The sequence below is a fragment of the Corvus moneduloides genome, chromosome 1 (genome assembly GCF_009650955.1).
Source record: "Corvus moneduloides isolate bCorMon1 chromosome 1, bCorMon1.pri, whole genome shotgun sequence".
NCBI lineage: Eukaryota > Metazoa > Chordata > Aves > Passeriformes > Corvidae > Corvus > Corvus moneduloides.
Window position 1 is genome coordinate 98,587,350 of NC_045476.1, and position 18,390 is coordinate 98,605,739.

At 42.8% G+C, this 18,390-nt stretch overlaps 1 long non-coding RNA gene across 2 annotated transcripts; it reads right to left on the bottom strand.

Moving 5' to 3' along the window:
- Positions 1–374: 374 nt before the first annotated feature.
- On the bottom strand, positions 375–14,265 carry LOC116448788. 2 transcript variants are annotated; one of them, XR_004242116.1, is made up of 4 exons: positions 14,045–14,265; positions 12,454–12,540; positions 3,837–3,881; positions 375–3,492 (listed from the first exon to the last, which is right to left on the bottom strand). It is a non-coding gene; the product is annotated as an uncharacterized LOC116448788 (long non-coding RNA). The 2 variants fall into 2 exon arrangements; XR_004242118.1 differs by lacking the exons at positions 375–3,492; positions 3,837–3,881 and adding an exon at positions 9,903–12,032.
- Between the last annotated feature and the right edge of the window lie 4,125 nt (positions 14,266–18,390).

Here is an 18,390-nt window from a genome sequence, read left to right on the forward strand (position 1 = left end):
TACAGAGAACTGGAATTCACCGGTGGTGTTTTGCATTGCATGAGATTGCCTGCAGGTACTGTGGAGTCAACCTCAGGCCAAATTATAAGCATTGTTAGAGCTGTGTTTTTTCTGTAGTCTTGTAGTGCTCTTCTTTTTGTTTGTAAACCACATGAAGAAAATCTTTGGCTTCCCATGATGCCAGACCACATCATATCAAAATAGATTAATGCTAGCCAGAGCAGTACATGTTTATACTACAGTTTTCTCTGAGGCAATATCTTTCCTCTAATTACAACATAAGGACATCCCCACAATCAGAGCCCAGGGTTATGGTATGGTGACCATCCCTGCTAAGCCATCTGAGAGATGACTAATAACTCCAGTGAGATGAAAAGCAAGGCACAATGCTCTGGGAGTTAATCTTAAAATAATTTTTTTCAAAATCACTATTATCTTCCAGGCAGTTGGTGTTTTGGGTGTTTTGAATGTTTCGTAATAATGAGAAGATCTAAGGATCAACAACCTCTACCAAGCACTAAGACTGACTCACAAGGCAGTTTTGTACTGATATCTTTCCACAGTTTTCAGTGGAATTTTAGATACATGTCAATAAGGTCATGCTAAATCTATGAGAAGGAATAAAGTTGACTATTTCCAGTCACCATAATAACTACAATAAGAATGTTATTTGTTGACTTAACATAGAATCTAAAGAAATAAATATAAATATATACAATCAAACCATTTTATATCGATTACTTGTGTTCACTTTTGAGCAAGCTGGAAGCAAATAAAACAATTAAACTTCTAGAGATTATCATGATTTAAATGCCCTGGAATTTTAGCTCACAATTCCTATTTTCTTGGTAACCATTGTTATAAAAGAAACAATCCATGCTAGAATTTATTGCTGTAATATATATTAGGCAAGGATTTGTGATCCTTGAAATTCGCTGCTGTCTGATTTACAATACTCTTTTTCACTGTATCGTCCTCAATTTTATGTAATCAACATTTGAAAAGTTTCCTGTTATGGCTGCTGCCGTACCAAACTGAGGTTATTTATCTAGTCAGAATGTTTGCTCTTACCACAGTGCATTTTACATATGCTAAGAGTCCCAATACTATATAACTACTTGTTTGCTTGTCTGCTCTTTTGATCAGGTCTCTGAGACATCATTGAGCTTTAGCAATCAATAGAATTTCAGGTGTCCAACAACCACTTAGCGATTTGTTAATATTGAGTGTTGGTGTATATATCCCAGATGCAAAGCAGCCAGCATGTTTATCTAATTCTTTATTTGATTTCAAAGACAGCTGTTTAAAACCTTTCATATACACAATTATCTTCTTTCATTTGAGCATGGCAGTAACTATGCAAATATCTCATATTGTGTGGTTTTAATAACTGAACTATCCTTTTCCACATGTACTTGTTTTCTGCTTGTTCCAGATAGGGTAGATTTTAAAGAGTAGTTCTCCTTGCTGTGGATTTCCCTTAAATTTAAGGTGTTTTTTTATGTTTTGCTATTTTGAATCCTCCTCGTTCTTCAAGCATAATGTGTATTACGTGATGTGAGGATAAACTGCTTCAATAAATCCCATTATTCTGAAGAACAATAAAAATAACAAGTTGGTGACACTGAAATAGTGATAAATAACATTTCTTATTTCCTTATGCTTTTAGTATCTCATTCTTGCACTTCTGCATCAACTCTAACTCCCAGAGCTGCCAGACTAGGAGAGCACTACCTGTGTTGTTTTTGTCAAAGAAAATTATGTTATCGAACACTGTAATTTGTTAAATTCCAAATCTTATTTAGACAATTAGTTCAACCTGTGTTATCTCTGAACATGTAACTGAAAAAATAAATGAACGGTGCATACAAAACACACCCATGGCTCCCAAAACAAAGAGGACCTTATTCAGGGAGATGTTATTTGAAGATAAGAACAACACTCTGGCATCATGCCTCTCCCCATAATGCCATGAAACCAATCTTCTGTGGCAGCTTTGATGGTTGAGGGTCCCTGAGTTCCTGGAGGTAGGTGGGCTGGAGGACAATATTTTTTCTTGCAGGTAGACAGAAAACCCCAAAGAAAACTTGTAGAATAAATACGTTTTAAATGGTCCTCACAATGACTGCAGTCATGATTAAAGTTGTGAATCCACAATAAGCCTGATTTTGCCCATTTATACCTTCCTAGAGTCTACAAACAGGAACACAGAGTAACAAAATCAGCAAGTTCAGCCTAAGGTCAAGAAAAACCGAAGGTTCAAAAGTTGATTTTCCTCTCACATTACAAGAAAAGGAAAGACAAAGAAAAGTGAAAGATCACGACAAAGAAAACAAGCAATCAATCCTCATTTCCTTCTGTAAGATATATGGAACTGGAAATATTGAACATAAATATTTAACATTAATATTTTCTTTGCCGAATAGACTCTAGTTGAACACGAAGTAAGGGAATCAGGAGATGGGATAGAAGTCAGGACAAGATTTATAAGAACTTCTTTTACCTCAAACAAGTTAACAGTGACTGACAGTAGGTGGCCTACTGCAAGTTTCATTTTCACAATCCTGTGCAGTAGACAGAAATAGAGAGAGTCAAAATATCATCCTCCTGCTATCCATAAAAGCACTGCCATCAACTTCATCGAAATGGGAGCCCATTGTGCTTTCCTCTGGCCAGCCTGGTTGGTTGCCTCACCATGAACCAGAGGCACCTTCTTTGCATCCCTTCTTCGCATCCCTTCTTCTGTCCAGTACTGCACCTTCCAGCTAAGATCCACCTGCTACTGCTGCTCTCTGATTAGTGATCAGCCACCGTTCCATGGGCTGATCAAGGCCCCAAGAGCACTCGTAGGTTTTAGGTACGCAGCCCTGTATGAGTGCCCACGCACACACCAGGGGCCCCACTTGGGGCCATCACTGTCTGCCTGAGCTGTGCTGTAGGTGTGCCTGTCTCCAGGTCTGTCACAGCCATGCTCAGCCATGCAGTCTGCTGGACTGAGCTCTGATCCATGGACTGACTTCCCAGCTTGACCTCAGACCTGCCACCTAACTCCAGGGACTGTCTGGTGGTTGCCAGGCTGAGTAGGACCCTGGCTGCTACCACGAGACTGGATTTACATTTCTGGACTTGCCTCGTCACCAAATGATGCCAAGTCTCCTGAACTCTCGGTTGATTCCCCTTGCCAGCTCTAGACCCTGGAAATGGTGCAACAGAGTCCTGACTGGCAAGTCCCTGCCCTGCTGCTGTGTGTTACCCACCTCATGAACCAACAACCTGTGACTCGGGGCGGTGGACCCATCCTATATTGTCTTAAGCATTCCTCAGTCCCAAAAGTTCACAGAAGGGTCCTCTGCAGCTCAGTCCACTACCAGCTTTTCAGGTGAAGGCACCAAGGAGAGAGACGCTGAAGAACTGGCTGGTGTTCATTCCAGAGGTAGCCAGCTCACACGGGTGCAGAGTCCTGAGTACTGAGATGTCCTTCAGCTTGTGGACCTAATGAAACCACAAAGAAAGGAGGATGGATACATTAAAATTTGGGATGGGAACATGGGGGGTAAAACAAGACTTCTTCTCAGACTTTTTTTATTCTTACAGTCTATAAGTCAGGTCTGGGACTTTTCTGTGATTTTTGTCTTATAGTATCACAAAAATGTAGTAAGAGTAATTCACCTCCAACTACTGCACCTGCTTGTACAGTTTAAATTAAAACCAGAAACACTGCAAATCCCACTTCACAATGCCTTTCAGTGTTCGAGACTGAATTAAAGGCCTTCATTGTTTAGGAGGATTATTTCATTGCCTTCCCTGGCTTCAAAGAAATAAGAATCTTCACTCACTTTTCTATTGATCCCCGTTGATCAGATTAACTTTGTTTTGGATTCCTACAGAAATAAAAGACAAATAGAAATGTTGTGAACACTTAATGTGTTCAGTTTTGTTCAGTTCACGATTCTACTACCTATTACAAAGATGATTATTGGTTAGACAAAGAAAGAATAAAGGAATTACTGTAAATTATGTTCACTAAATACCAACAGTTTAAGCACTTACAAAATTATGAAATATTTCATAATGACATGTAATTACAGTTAATTCTACAATTAAAATTATATCTTTTATTTAGCAGCACTTGTTCTTTCATAAATAATAATAATAATTAGGATTAAGAAGGTCAGAGTATACTTCTATTTCGACACTACAAAATGCATTTCAAACCATCCGTGCTCCTCTCATGCACTTTACATTCTGACTTTGGTCTTTGTTATTTTGTAATCTTGGAATGGGCCAAGAGGCTCTCCTGGGACAGCACAAGCCAAGAGAGCTGAATTGTGTTAGTCTGGCCATAGACAAAAGGTCTTCAAGTAGCAAGCATCCTTGCTTGTGTGCTCAGAGGAATTATCCTCAGAAGTGTAATACATGATAATAACTAGCAGCTCTACTTTCTTACAGTGCTGTCCTGAACATCTACATGCAATTCTACTTGTACATCCTCTGGAGCAGACCATTAAATCACCATCTGGGCTGGAAAGTCAGCTACCAGCTGGATGATGACCATTTCTCAGGTCTTGCTCATTCCTTTCTCGCTCCTCTCCATTCCTTCCTGAAATGGCTTACTGATAAAGATGGCACAGTGCTTGACAGATGTCTCTAGCTTTCTATCATGGTTTGTTTGCTGTTATCAGGCAGCATCTTCTTAGTGATCATGGCTATATAAAAGCTGTGCTACAAACCCATAAGAGAGAAGCATCAGTGTTGCTACACAGTATATTCTGATAAGAGTTCAAAGCTATGAAATAAGTGTATCTGTAATCAATACAACTCACACATTACAGCCACATACATTATTGTCATATTTTGTAGACTGTCCTAGACAGTCCTTTAACACAAGCAAGGATGTTAACTCCACTTTTACATTGCTATGTGCTCAACTGCTGTAAAATCATAAAATAGTTTGGGTTCAATAGGATCTCTGGAGGTCATCTAGTTCGGCCCTCCTCTCGAGTCCAACTATGTCAGATTACTCTAGGTCTTGTCCAGTTCAGTTTTAAATATCTTCAAGGATGGTGAGGTCTATAAACTGTCCTGGTTCTTATGGCTTCCTTTTATTTTATTTCCCACCCCCCCTCCTTTTATCTCTTGCTATCTAAGTATAATTTCCCATTATCTTCTGTTTCTCATCCAGCCACTGTAAGAAGAGTGTTTCCATCTTGATTACACTTTACCAAAAAGTACCTGAAGGCAGCAATAAGACCTGCCATTAGCCTGTTGTTCTTGGCTGAACAACCACTCTTTATCCAGCCTCTCCTCCTCATGTGCTCTAGGCTTCTAATTATCATGGTAGCCTTTTTACACTGACTGCAGCATGTCAATACCTATTTCGCACTGGGAAGCTTGAAAATGGACAGAGTCCTTCATATGGAGTCTCACAAGTGCTAATTAAAGAAGAAACATGGAATCATTTAGGTTGGAAAAGATGCTTAACATCATCAAGTCCAGCCATTAGCACTACCAAGTCCACCACTAAACCATGTCCCTAAGCACCACATCCATGCATCTTTAAAATACCTCCAGGGACAGTGACCCAATCACTTCCCAGGGCAGCCTGTACCAGTGCTTGACAATCTCTTCAATGAAGAAATTTCTCCTAATATCCCATCTACACCTTCCCTGGCACAACCTGAGACCATTTCCTCATCCTATCCCTTGTTGCTTGGGAGAAGAGACTGACACCCACCTCATTAATAACTACTTCCTTCGTACTGGCTGCACTCACACTATTACCCCTCGTTATGCAGTTGATTCCCTTCACTGCAAATGTGCAAATGCTGGTTGCTGCTGGCTCATGTCCCCTCTGCTTGTCCACCAGGGCCATCAGATCATTTTTCAAAAAGATTCCTTTCAAAAAGTTGATGCCAAGACTGGATAGAAGGAGGATGGCTTCCCAGCCCAGGGCCAGGACTCTACACTCACCTGTGCTGAATCTCATGAGATTCCTGCTGGACTTTCTCCAGCCTATCAACGTCCTTCTGAGCAACAGCTTGCCCTCCAGGGAAAGAGCTGCTCCCACCTAATGTGGTATGATCTGAAAACCTGCTGAGATTACACTCTGTTCTACCTTCTGGTTAGTAACAAACGGTATGGATTCCCACATGAACTGCAGAGGGACCTTACTAGAAACTGCCCCCCAGCAGGACTCTGTGCACTTCTCAGGCTCAGGTCCTGAACTAGAGAGCCATCCTCACAGTATCTTCATCTACATCTCCATGTCCTTGGCTGCATTCCCAGTGTCTGTGAATTTGCCAAGCCGGCTGAAGTTGTCCTTTCGGTGGTGTTAAACATTCTTTATTGTCTTTCTTACATGTATTACCTCATTTCTACTCCTGCCAAGCAAACCTAAACAGTGGTAAAAAACCAAAAAAAAGTGTTCAAAATTGTGTGTGTGTGTATGAATTAACACTCTTACTATTGAGGAAACTGTGTAAGTTCTGCATGCATGGAAGCATGGAATCCAGTTAAACACACATACATTAATACTCTTTCCTAACACTGTGAACAGTCAGAAGACAAACTGTAAAGTTACTTGATATCAGCTCCAGCTGAAGGTCAGATTGCATCCATAGGCAACCATTTTTTCCACAAACACACTCCTATTAGCAAGCAACTGTTAGGAATGCAAAAGCAAGCAAATCCAGAAATGTTGTTAAATTTTGCATACATACATGCTCTTCCAAGGTTAAGTTTTAGTGGAGTGAAAAGGACAACATAATTAGTCACACAATTGTAGTTACATGAGGAGTCACCTGAGTTCCTAATTGCTTGAACTTATCATTTTTAAGCAGAATAAGCACATCAGTGGAAAATGGATTTTTTCATTTATTATTTCTTAGGCTTTAGGGTCTCAGATAGAGTAGGCATTACATAAACCTGCAGAAATTCAACCCCTTCTCTGCAATCTTTATGAACTATGATGTACAGATAAACATGAAGGATTTAGGGATGCTGTTTTCAATAAGAACAACTGAAAGAGCAAGAGTGGTTTTAATGTGGGATCAAACAAGGAACTGACAAGACTGAGCCAGGAGAGATGGACAAACAGGAATATGGAATATGGAGACAAAAGAAAAATTGTGGCAATTAATGGGCAAAGATAAGAAAGCAAGATGAGAAGACCTAAAAAAGAAGGATGAAAAATAAAGTATACTGAGTTCAGAAAGAAAGGCTCGTACCCTAAAGAAAGTAACTAGTAGGATCCAACTTTTATGTCAGCACACTGACATTATTAGCAGCTCTGTTGTTCAGTGGAGACAGGGAGGCCCAACAGCCTTCTCAACACAGAGTTGTTTCTTCCCCCAAGAAGGGTTATTTTGCTGTTTATGTGTCCTACTGAATGAGAATAATTTGGGTGTTCTGTTCCCAGGACTTCAAGGGCTGTTCTTCAGTCACAAAACCTCACAGCAAAAATAAATAAGCAAAAAAAACCAAAAAAAACCCCAAAAACCAGTGAAATTGAAATGTCAAAGGTTCTTAACCACTGCTTCTTCTCCATCAAGTACTCCAGCTTCTGCTAGAGAAGTCCTTTCTATGCCTGTAGAGTTTATCATAGTTTAAAGGAGTGTATAAACTTGCAACAATGTAAAAAATTCACAGCAAACCTCTCTGCAGGTGAAAATCTGTTATATTAACACAGAAGTTGGCTCAGCTATGAAGCAGCACTGCATTATGGGGAAACTTCCAAACAGGCCCCAAGATGGACTCATGAAGTGAGGATTAGTCAGAGCACCAATCAATACCTGAAGAGATTATTTTATTTTAAATAAATGAACTGGTATTTATCACTCTATGAAACAGCAAATAGTTTAGACCAAGTAAATAATGTGAAGTAGAAGGAAATTGCAGAGAGCAGGCTTTGTAAGGATTGCAAGATTATTGTGAGTTACGCTGGCAGCATCTACTACATCAATGCAACTGCACCAAGACTGCTTCCATGAAGCATTAGAATTATTAAGCTTAGCACAGAAATGTTTATGGCAACACTGTTCTGGGTTAGTGCAATTACAGCAGCGATGCCAGCACAGTATGAGCTACTGCAAATGCTTGTTGGCCTGAGACAAGGTGAGAGAGAGATCAAAACCTCCTGTGAAGTACTGAATGACTGTGTTGTTGCCTAACTCTTTGACCCTCATGGAAGAGCTGAGGAAATAAATAAAAGGTGAAACAGAAAATGGGCATTTCCCTGTCCATTATTAGCCCAGCTCTGTGGGACACAGCCTTTTACTTTCCTGGCCTTCAAAACATCTGCTTGGATTAGAATTGGTTTGTATCTGACTCTGAGTATCCTGTGACATTAAAAAAGCATCCAGGTGTTAAATATCTGAACTTATGGACATAGTCAAACACGATAAATAAACTTCAGTTAAGGTTCCACTATCTACACCCAAGCTAACTGATATTTTACACCATTGTAGTCTCTTTAACTTGAGGCTGCAGAGTATATGGAACAAGTAGTTCCTTGCATGTTTTCTCTTTGAGTGTAGTAATCAACCCCAAAAGGCTTCCAGCTGCTGAACTGAGAGTCTTAATTTGGGCCTGTTGTGTTTATGAATGCTCATAATTCCTCACTGTTCTTAATAATGTCTGTAAGTCTCTGAACATCATGGCTTAGTCTTCTAAAATTTATCTTGTCTGTGGCCAATGCAAAACATATGAGGAAACAGTAGAATACACATATTGTATAAAATGTCTTGTAAGTTGAAGCAGTCTAGTTATACATGAAAAATTAACAGTGGAAGTGATATTATCATTATTATTTGAGTGTTCTCAAGCCCAGGAAAAAACCCCCAAAATTGCCACCTTTGACAGGGAACTACCATGCATAAGTAAAATGAAACATATGGGATGGGGAACAGCAGCTTTGAGGAGAAAAACCTGCAGTGAATCAATAAAATAAACTCAGTGCTAATTTGTAGAATACAATGATGCAGCTCATGATTGCATACCAAGTTCTACACATTGCCACGGTGATTTAACTATCACAAGGTCCCAACACTAAAAAACAAACTTTTTTTAGTTTTCTGTTTCTTACAGCATCTAGACCAATAATTCAGTGGAGGACATGATTAACTTTGTTGTTTAAAAAAGTCATATTATTGTCCCTCTAGTCAATAACTGTTTAAGAACCACATATGAAGGATTTTCTTATAATAAAGTGCTTAATGGATGTATTTTCATTCCATTACTATTATTTTATTAAAACCGCTTTATTTCTGGTCTCACCAGTACCCTGTTGCAATGCTTTCAATGGACCAGTGCTGTCTGATACAGGTCAAGCTCAAACTGTCCTGCCATTCAAATATAGTCTGGACTTGTTAGAAAGAAAAAATACAGAAGATATGGGCCTCATAAAATATAGCATATTAATGTAGAGGAAAGAAGAAAAAGGGTAAAGGTAATTACATTTTAGTAAGCCTAAAGTAAAGTCAGAAAGGTATGTAAGTGTAAAAATGCATAAAAGTGTACATTCTTATTTGAGTCCAAATCTGTTCCCAGGCAAAAACCTTGCCTGGGTCAACACTGGGCATTAAAAATCTAAGCATCAGTTTACACCTGTCCTTAAAATGCAATTCAAACAATCTTATTGAAAAGTATTATTGGATAAAACAAAGAGTCATCATTAAAATGCAGCACACATCAGTGGATACATAAATCAATTATACTAGCAAAAAGAGTGACTATACATCTAAGGAAAAAGAAACCAAAGACCGAAAATACACCAACTGCTACTAATGCTGCAGTGTAAGAAGAAAGCTATAGAAGTGGTAGAATGACATTGTAAATTACACTGTTTATAGAATATTAAAAAGAATCTAAGAAGCTTTGGTGAGGAATTTTAATTCAGTAAGTTCTACTCTAAGATTTATTTAATAGTTTGTCCTACCATAATGACATGATTGAAATTATACAGCTGTAGTTTATCAGTAAAAATATAGTGAAAATACATAGATGCTCCAAAGGGAGTAAGAATAAAAACACACAGACAAATATGATTTTATAACATCTGTATTTTGTTATAAAAATTAGTGGAATAAACTACATTATGTAGATGTTCTGTGGCAACTGCACTTGTAACTTTAAGAAAAGCATGGGCCCTCAAGAATTAAAGTGCCAGGCTGGCAGATCTATAACTCCCATAATACCTTGAAGTCATTATAAACATTTCAGTGAGGGTGCCAGTTGATTCTAATAACAGTGTGTGCAAATGACGCACAATAGAGGAGACCAACATATTTATGTGACTATAAACGGTGAAATGTTGTGATAATTTTGCTCTAAGATCTGAAAATGACCACGATCTGAGCTTTGAATATATTAGACATTTTTAATATAATCATGAGGTTCAAGGTTTTCTGAAGCCAATATCCATTTTGTCTGTAACAGACCCGAGGCTACTCCTGGGTTCAGGACTTGGCATATTTACCTGAAAGTGCAAAACAGTCATCGGACTCAATCATTTCTGGCGCCATGAAATAGGAGTCGAGGTGCTGGTGAGCTGGTAAGCCCCACTGCTGCCACAGCGCCAGCAGCTAGTGCAACCCGTACATACAACTGCTTCACTTCTCCAGACCTCCAAAACTCTTGAAAAAAATTAAGATCTCTGCCCTTAAATGAAGAAGACAGGGAACGACAAGGACGGAAGCTCGTTCTCACCAGTCCTTTCCCGCCTGATGTCCAGCACATCTCCAGACCACCGCGCCTTGCCGCCCCCAGCCCGAGAGGGGCCTTCCTCTCTTCCCTGAACCGCTGGGGAGTAAGTTTCGGACTGCTCAAGCTGCTCGGCGGCTGACTGAGAGTTTAAGAAGGCATGCCTGCAGCAGGGCAGACAGCTCTGGAAAACATCTTCGTTTTAGACGGCGGCGACAAAAAGGGCGCAGGAGCGGGGCGAGGGCGCTGCGGGGCCCGAGGTGCGCCGGAGCCGCGCAGGGTCGCCGGCGGCTCGCCACCCTCGCCACCTCCGCCCGGCCACCGGCGGGTTGCCTCCTACCTGGTCACGCTGGGCGAAGAGGGACCGGGAGAGAATTCCCTGCCCAACAGCCAGGTTTGATGTTTTGGTCCGTGGGTACTTCTGCAGTTCTGCCCCTGCGTGTGAAGTACGTCTGGCGCCCGCGGGCTGATGAGTGGTGCGGTCCTTCGCTGCAGGACTGCACGAGTGGGAGCTTCAGTGCCACCCATTGGGGACTACCAAGCCCTTCTGTGTCTCAAAATGATGCCTCAACATTGCTCAAGCTTAGTTTTAAGCTTGCACCTACTTTTACTCTCCCTGCCCATGGTTTGAGTATAGACACACCTATCTCTCTTGCTCGTGTTTCTTAAGTAGAAATGCTTGGTAGGTTCTTACCTACCGAAGGTAAGAGTGAAATATCTCCTTCATGTTTGGTATCCCCAGGCCACTTTCCCCACCTCCAGAGATATCTTTTAACGTCCGCTCTCTAATCTAACAGAGATCCAGCTTCCTGCATGGTGCCAGAGCATCGCTGCTGGGCAGCAAGGGAAGGAGAGGTCGGTCCGACCCCTCGCTGCTCCTCGCACTCCGGTTCAGGCCTTGCCGATGGCCTGCTTGTGTTCGGGGAAGGGGGAAGGACAGACCGAAAGTTCTCGGTCCAAGCGACACGTAGCCGCCCAGTGACACCTTCGAGAGGACCGACTGTCAAAGCATGGAGATGATTCCCAGCGCAGAAGCAAACAAACCAACCAAAATATTTTTTGACCTAGTTTCTCTGCATCAGGTAAGTAGAATACATCAAGAGAGCTTCCCAGTACTGCATAAGTAAAAAAAATTTTTTTTCCTCTTTTTCTTTTTTTTTTTTCTGAGTCCGCTAATCCCCGGGTTGTGGTGCTTTCAGACGAATCTTCTGACAAGTGTTGCAGTTCAGCACTGTATGCATTGTATTTTGGAAACAAACAATGCAGTAGCTGGAAAACTTGGGAGCTGAGGAGTTAGGTCAAGGGCAGAGGCTGGCCAGTTTTTGTTGCCATGGCTGAAGAAGCATAAATTATCAAAGAACTATGATTAGTTGCACTGACCATAAGACTAGGGGGAAATGGAGAAAGAAAAAAACTAATAAAATATAAATGACGACTGTTTTGTAGGTTGTCACTCCCCACTGACACCTTCCTGTTCCTGGCCAGGACCTCTTCCAGACCTGGCGCTGAGGGGAAGGGACAGCAGCCCTGGGGAGCACCTCCCATGCCGGCGGCTGCCCGGGGATGCGCAGGGCGCGGAGCACCGCGCAGCCCCTCCACCCACGGCAACCGGGCAGCCTCACCGTCCCTTGCCGAGTGGCGCCGGCTTCTCGCCTCGAAATTCACCCGACAAAGACGTCCGTGTCCCGTCTCTCCCTCGCCCCTACCGCCCGCCCCCATCCCCGCCTGCGCGGCGCGGGGAGGCGCGTTACTTACGCGAGTCGGCGGCGGCGGGCTAGGGAAGTCCCTGCCGGGAGTCGAAGGGAGCCCGGATCGCAGCGGGCTCGGTGTACCCATCGACAGCTGGCAGAACCAAAGAGTTAAAATATAAAACCATAAAATGTTGGTTTTTTTTTTTTTTTAATATTAATGTTCTTATAACGGAAGTTCTTATCAGTGGGTTGCACTGTACTTGGCAAACAAGCCTTTTTACCTTTTAAACAAATAATTCATTAGGTAATTAAATTCAAGTGAGATTACTCTAATTAAATATACACTGCTGTTGAATCATAATTTCTATGTGGCCTAGTTAAAGATGAACGATCTCTTATTCCTGACAAAAAAAAAAAAAAAAAAAGCAAGCTTTAAAAGAATTCCCCAGTGACTGGAATAATAGATTTATACACCACCGTACAGAGGTCATTTCAAGAAAGAAGAGACACCAAACACAATATAAAGGGACTTTTCATGTCTGGAGATACTAAAATTTCAGGTTTTATTGCTGCAAGTTCTATTAAAAGACTTTGTGGAACCTGGGAGGAAATCAAAATTATCTTTCAAAAGGCGATAAGTTATATAAATATGTGCACAAACAGAAATGTGTCTCTGAAGGTATTAGTTCTGCATAATTTCCGATGAGTAGCTACTAGGCCTCAAAGGAAACAGTGCATCTTGAAATGCTCTGAAGCCTTACATTGGCCAAAATAAGGCAGGACTTCAGCAAAATTAGAAGTAACGTTGTAGCCAACGATGTGCTATATGTCCTGGTTCCCTTTAATAGCATTAGGCGTTCAAACCATAAAGACTAATCTGGAGAGTAGAAGTTCCTGCTCTCTGCTTTGATCTCCTTCCTCTTGGCTGTTTAAAGCTGACAGTTTGGCTGAATGGCATTCACTGCTTTCATTTGTAAGACACGAGTTTCCTAGTGTTCCAGAGCTAGCAGCTACACCTGTACTGCAGGAATTTACATTGCATTGCTCCAGGATGGCATTGATTTGGGACGGGTGAAATACAAACACAAACTAATTAAAAACTGCATAATGCAGCCCTACAGGAACAAGACAGAAAAAAACCAAATAAATACAACTGCAACTGGCATGGCAATTGTGCCTCTGCCCCCAAGCAACAGTCTGGTGACATAAAATTATAAACCTTAAAAAACCCACATAATTGCTGTTGATCATTTTTGAGACAAAATGGAAATTATTTTGTTAATTAAGTTCAGACACATAAAATATTCATAGATAGGTAGATAGATGGACAGAGAGGGAAACAGAGAGGCAGATGATTCATTCTATAGATTTTAGTGCTTGTTCATATAGGCCGGTGTGCATAGCTCTAACAATTCATTTGCAAAAGTGCAAAGGAAGAGAACACCTGTGAATTCACCTTGCCATCACAAATAAATGTAAGTTGCACCTGAAGTAAACTGATAAAGGATTAACAAAAAGTCACCACCAGAATATCTGGGGGGGAAAGTGAATTTCTCTTAGTTTACTTTTTTTAAAAAGATTGTATTTTTCATTTTTAAAGCACACACTCTCTCTCTGAATAAAATAATCTTTGTAAACACCTTACTAGCTGCTACCTTGAGTGCAATCCAATGCTGCAGCTGCTCGGGCTTGGATTCCTTCCTGTACTGCCTGTATACACTGAAGATGTGTACATCTTCACATTTAGGGAATCGATCAGGTATCCCTGATTCCACGCTTGTGTTTATTTAGATAAGCCAAACCATTCATTTGCGCAGAGGTCTAAAGGCTGCTGTTACTGTGAATTAAATCTGCAAAAATAGTGAGATTTTTTAAAATTTCCTCCCTCCCTCCCTTCCTTGCTTCCTTCCTTCCTCCCTTCCTTCCTCCCTTCCTCCCTCCCTTCCTCCCTCCCTTCCTCCCTCCCTTCCTCCCTTCCTCCCTTCCTCCCTTCCTCCCTTCCTCCCTTCCTTCCTTCCTTCCTTCCTTCCTTCCTTCCTGAAATGTTCCTCTGGTTGGGCGTGAAGGGGAGGAGAGGGGAGTCTGGCCCTCCAGAGCTACATCACCTCTCCGCCTATAATTGTTTGACACATGCCCTGTTGTCACAAAGTGGGGTTGTTTCCCAGACCCTGCTGGAAAAAAGGTGCAAAGTAATAATGGGTGTTTAACAAGGCTCATAAATCAGCCCTGATGAGAAGCGCTCAGGATGGTCACACGGCAGCGACAGGGCCTGGCAGCAGGCGACCAGAGAGAGAAGCCCCCTGCCAAGGTCCTGCCGAGCCGCCCCTGCACTGCCGGCATCCCCAAAAAAGTAAACGCCCTCAAATGAAGCACGGTTTCACGCTAAATCAGATGTAATACACTTAATGAAAACTCAGTCAACTGATCCAAATAGTCGGCAGTCAGTGCATAATTAGAATCTGGGCGAGATATATTAAATTAATGGATTCTCTCCTGCACAGATGTATCATTAAAATATATAGGATTGATACTTAACGTGGTAGAGTTATTTTAAATTTAAACATTTAAAAAAAGACAGCTAGCAAACAAAAACCCAAAAAACCAAAAAAACAACAAAAAAAAGACGGTGAAACTACCTGCTGAGAACAGTCAGAAAATTAGCAACATACGGATAATTTTTTTTGCACACCTCCTTTCCCCCCCGCACGTTCTTTCCACAGGAAAGAAAATTGAAACAGACTATTAACTGAAGAGATCGTCTTAAACTTCTTCGTCTATTATCGGTGAGAGCTGAAAATGAAAAGAGGATTTGCAAAAGAAATCGTTACCAGGATGTTACAAAGCAGTTACAGAATTAAAAGAAAACTTTTCTCCTCAAGCCACAAACAAGGCGCTTTAGAGACTAAACCTCCCTTTCTTTTGGTAGATCTGATTATCAACGCCGCATAAGCCCCGAGTTTTACCAACGGGGCCATACGCTCGTGTATCTGTCCGCAGAGACGGCGCCCAAAGGCGTGTATCACTGTGGAAATTACACGGGCGAACCGTAGACTAGTAAATATCTGAACTCCACTCTCAGATTGTGCTCTGCTTAGTATCCTATTCTCCCCATAGCTAGGTGTCTCCTTTCAACATCTCTGTCATCTCCATTTGAAGATATTTTCAGCGGTTTATCACTGCCATCTCCAGCCCTGCGCATTTGCAGCAGGTTATCACAATTGCCAGTCCCCCCTGGCTGATGGGTTGCGCTGATTACCATCACTGCCCTCAGATATTTGGTGCGGATTCCCAGCACTGCAATATCCACTCTTAGGACATCTGGAGCAGATCAAAATCACTGACTTCATTTTTCAGTAGAGTCAGTGCAAAAGCTTCACACAGCCTCTTCGCAAACGTATCCTGTAGTCAATTCCCGCAGAACCAGCCTTCAGTTAAAATTCGGCCAAGCAGCGACCCCTATGTCTGGATTTGCATTTCTTATCGGACCCCTATCTAAACTGATTTGTTAATAATAAAGAGAAAATCTCTTGGCACTGGATGCATCGCCTTAAGAAACTGGAAGGATCACACTGTCTTAGCAAACTCCTTCTCAAGAAAGGCTCTTTAAGAAGTTTATCTGCCCAATGATCTTTGAATTAGATGAGCGTGGCCATTTAGGTCGATTTACTTTAAACAGTATACAATTTATTTTAAGCGATTACCTTAGGTATAATCACATTATGCCCAGCGCTGTTACGTATTTCTCTCCCGCCTGATTTCTGATGTGCAGCCGCTCTCCGACGGGAAGGTGACTGCTTTTCACTCTCAGCCCAAATCCTTTTTTACTACGTGACTGTTTATCGTCTTTTAAAACGCTGTTCGGCTAATGACTTGGCACCGTACTCCTTTTTGTTAGGTCTTGCAGAAAGTTAAGGAGGCGTTCAAGCAACTACAACACAGTTCTCAGGGGAAAAAAAATTTTAAAAAGTAAGAGGAAGAGATTTTTTCCGAATTATGATTAAAACAACTTTTTTTTTTTTTTTTTTTAAACAGTGTTTTATTCCATCTATTAACAATTTGAAGCTAATTTATGAGTAGGAGGGGTTGATCACACCAACCTTTTGGACTGTTTAGGTCCTGGGTTTAGAGAAAGATTTTCCTAGCGCTTCTGGCAGCTGCTGCTGATGTTTGTAATTTTCCGTACAGTTTCGTTCTTTTCGCACTTTTGTTATTAAGCTCCTGCTATAGGTCTTGTATGGGAGGAAATAAACCCAGAATCTCCCAGACCTTCACTAAACTGATTTTCAAGCTAAGTAGCTTAGTGTAGCAGCTCTGGTCCCAGCTTACTTGCACAAGGGGGAAAAAATTAAAAAAGGCTTTGAAAGGTTGCCTACTAAAGTGACTTAATAAACCGTCAGGGAAAAAAAAAAAAAAAAAAAAAAAGGGCAATGTCCAGTGCAGGAGCGGGAATCGCGTGGGGATTGGCATTTTCTCGTCAGAATTGTGCATAATAAATGGCGTTCACAGGACCCTGCTCATCCTTGCACAAGGAACTTTGCAGAGGAGGAACAAAGCTTTCCCACCAGTCTTACAACTTTTCCCCCTCCTCGGCGGCTTTTTTCTTCCTAGTTTCTTTTCCTTCCAATTTAGGTTTGTTGGTGTTTTTTTTTCTTGTTTCCCTTTTTTTTTCTCTCCGAAATCACAGTTACAGGTAACCTGCACTTTGTATTTATTTGCTCTATTTCTACTCAGGGTGAAGAGTAGCAAAATTCACCCCAAAAAGATGCTAGGCTGATAGAAAAGAAAAGGAGAGGTTTTTTTTTTTCTTTTTCTTTCCCCCCCTCTTTTTTTTTTCTCCCCTGAACCGATCTGAGAAGGATGAGAGCGGGTGGGGGAGGGGATGACTCACATTTCTTAAGCCTCCAAGTGGAAACCTTTTCTGGATACACATTCCACACAGATCTAAAGAGCTAAGAAGATTTCGGCAGCGTCGGTGCCTTATCCCACCTTTATTTACCTGAAGCCTTTGTAATGTGACACTTCCATTCGCAAAATAAGGCTGCAAATTTCAAGTCCCTCTCAGCTCTGTTACGGCCGTGCATTCTTGTCTGAGGGTCTCTCTCCTGCTTTGAGGGTGAGATTTTGGAGTGGTGCGGGGGAGGTACTCCTCTCCCCATTAGACATAGGAAGGGGAAAGTTCGCTATTTCCAACTGATGGGGAAGGAAGTTTAATCAACACCGTGAGACGGAGCGGTTCCCTGGAGCACGGGGAGGAAAGGGCTGGCCGGGGATGGAGACACCCCGCGGGGGCGTTGGCAGGAGGGAAGGCATCTCCCTCCGCTCCCGCGCGGCCAGCTCCCGGCGGGATCCGGGCTGCCGCACTCAGCCCATTGCTGCAAGCTGGGAGAGGGGGCGAGAAGCCCCGCGGAGCGGCCCGAACCTTAGGGCTGGCTCTCGCTCTGGGCTTGGGAAAAGGAGGGAGACACCCGTCTTCTTCCCACTCCTCCTTCTTCCCTTCCCCCTCTCCCCTGCCAAACACTTGCATCCCGAAAAGCCGCGGGCCTTTGCGTCTGCGGCCCCTCCGCGCCGGGCCGTCCCTTAAGGAAGAGCTCGGCCGCCCCTTCAGCACAAAGAGGGAGCTCCCGGGCTGCGGGGACCGCGGCGGCGAGGGCTCGGCCGGGGACGGCCACTCCGCGCCCCTCCGCGGGGCCGCTCCGCGGGGGCCGGCCCAAGAGGCGGCAGCGCCCTGTCCGGCCCTGAGGACTCTCCCCGCAGCCGCGGAGCGGGAGCGCAGCCCCTGCGCGGGCTGCGCGCTGGACTGGTGGGGCAGAGCGGACCCCGGCAGTCCCACCAGAGCTGGGAAGGTCGGGGCAAGAAACGCCCAGCCCTCGGCCCGCCGCCCCCGCGCTCCTCGTTTTCCACAGCGGGGGAGCTGGGAGGGCCCCGGCAGCAGTCGGAAACGGAAAGTTTGCGGTGCCGGCGGGGCAATGAGAGGCTCTCTCGGTCCCAGGGCGGTTCGGGA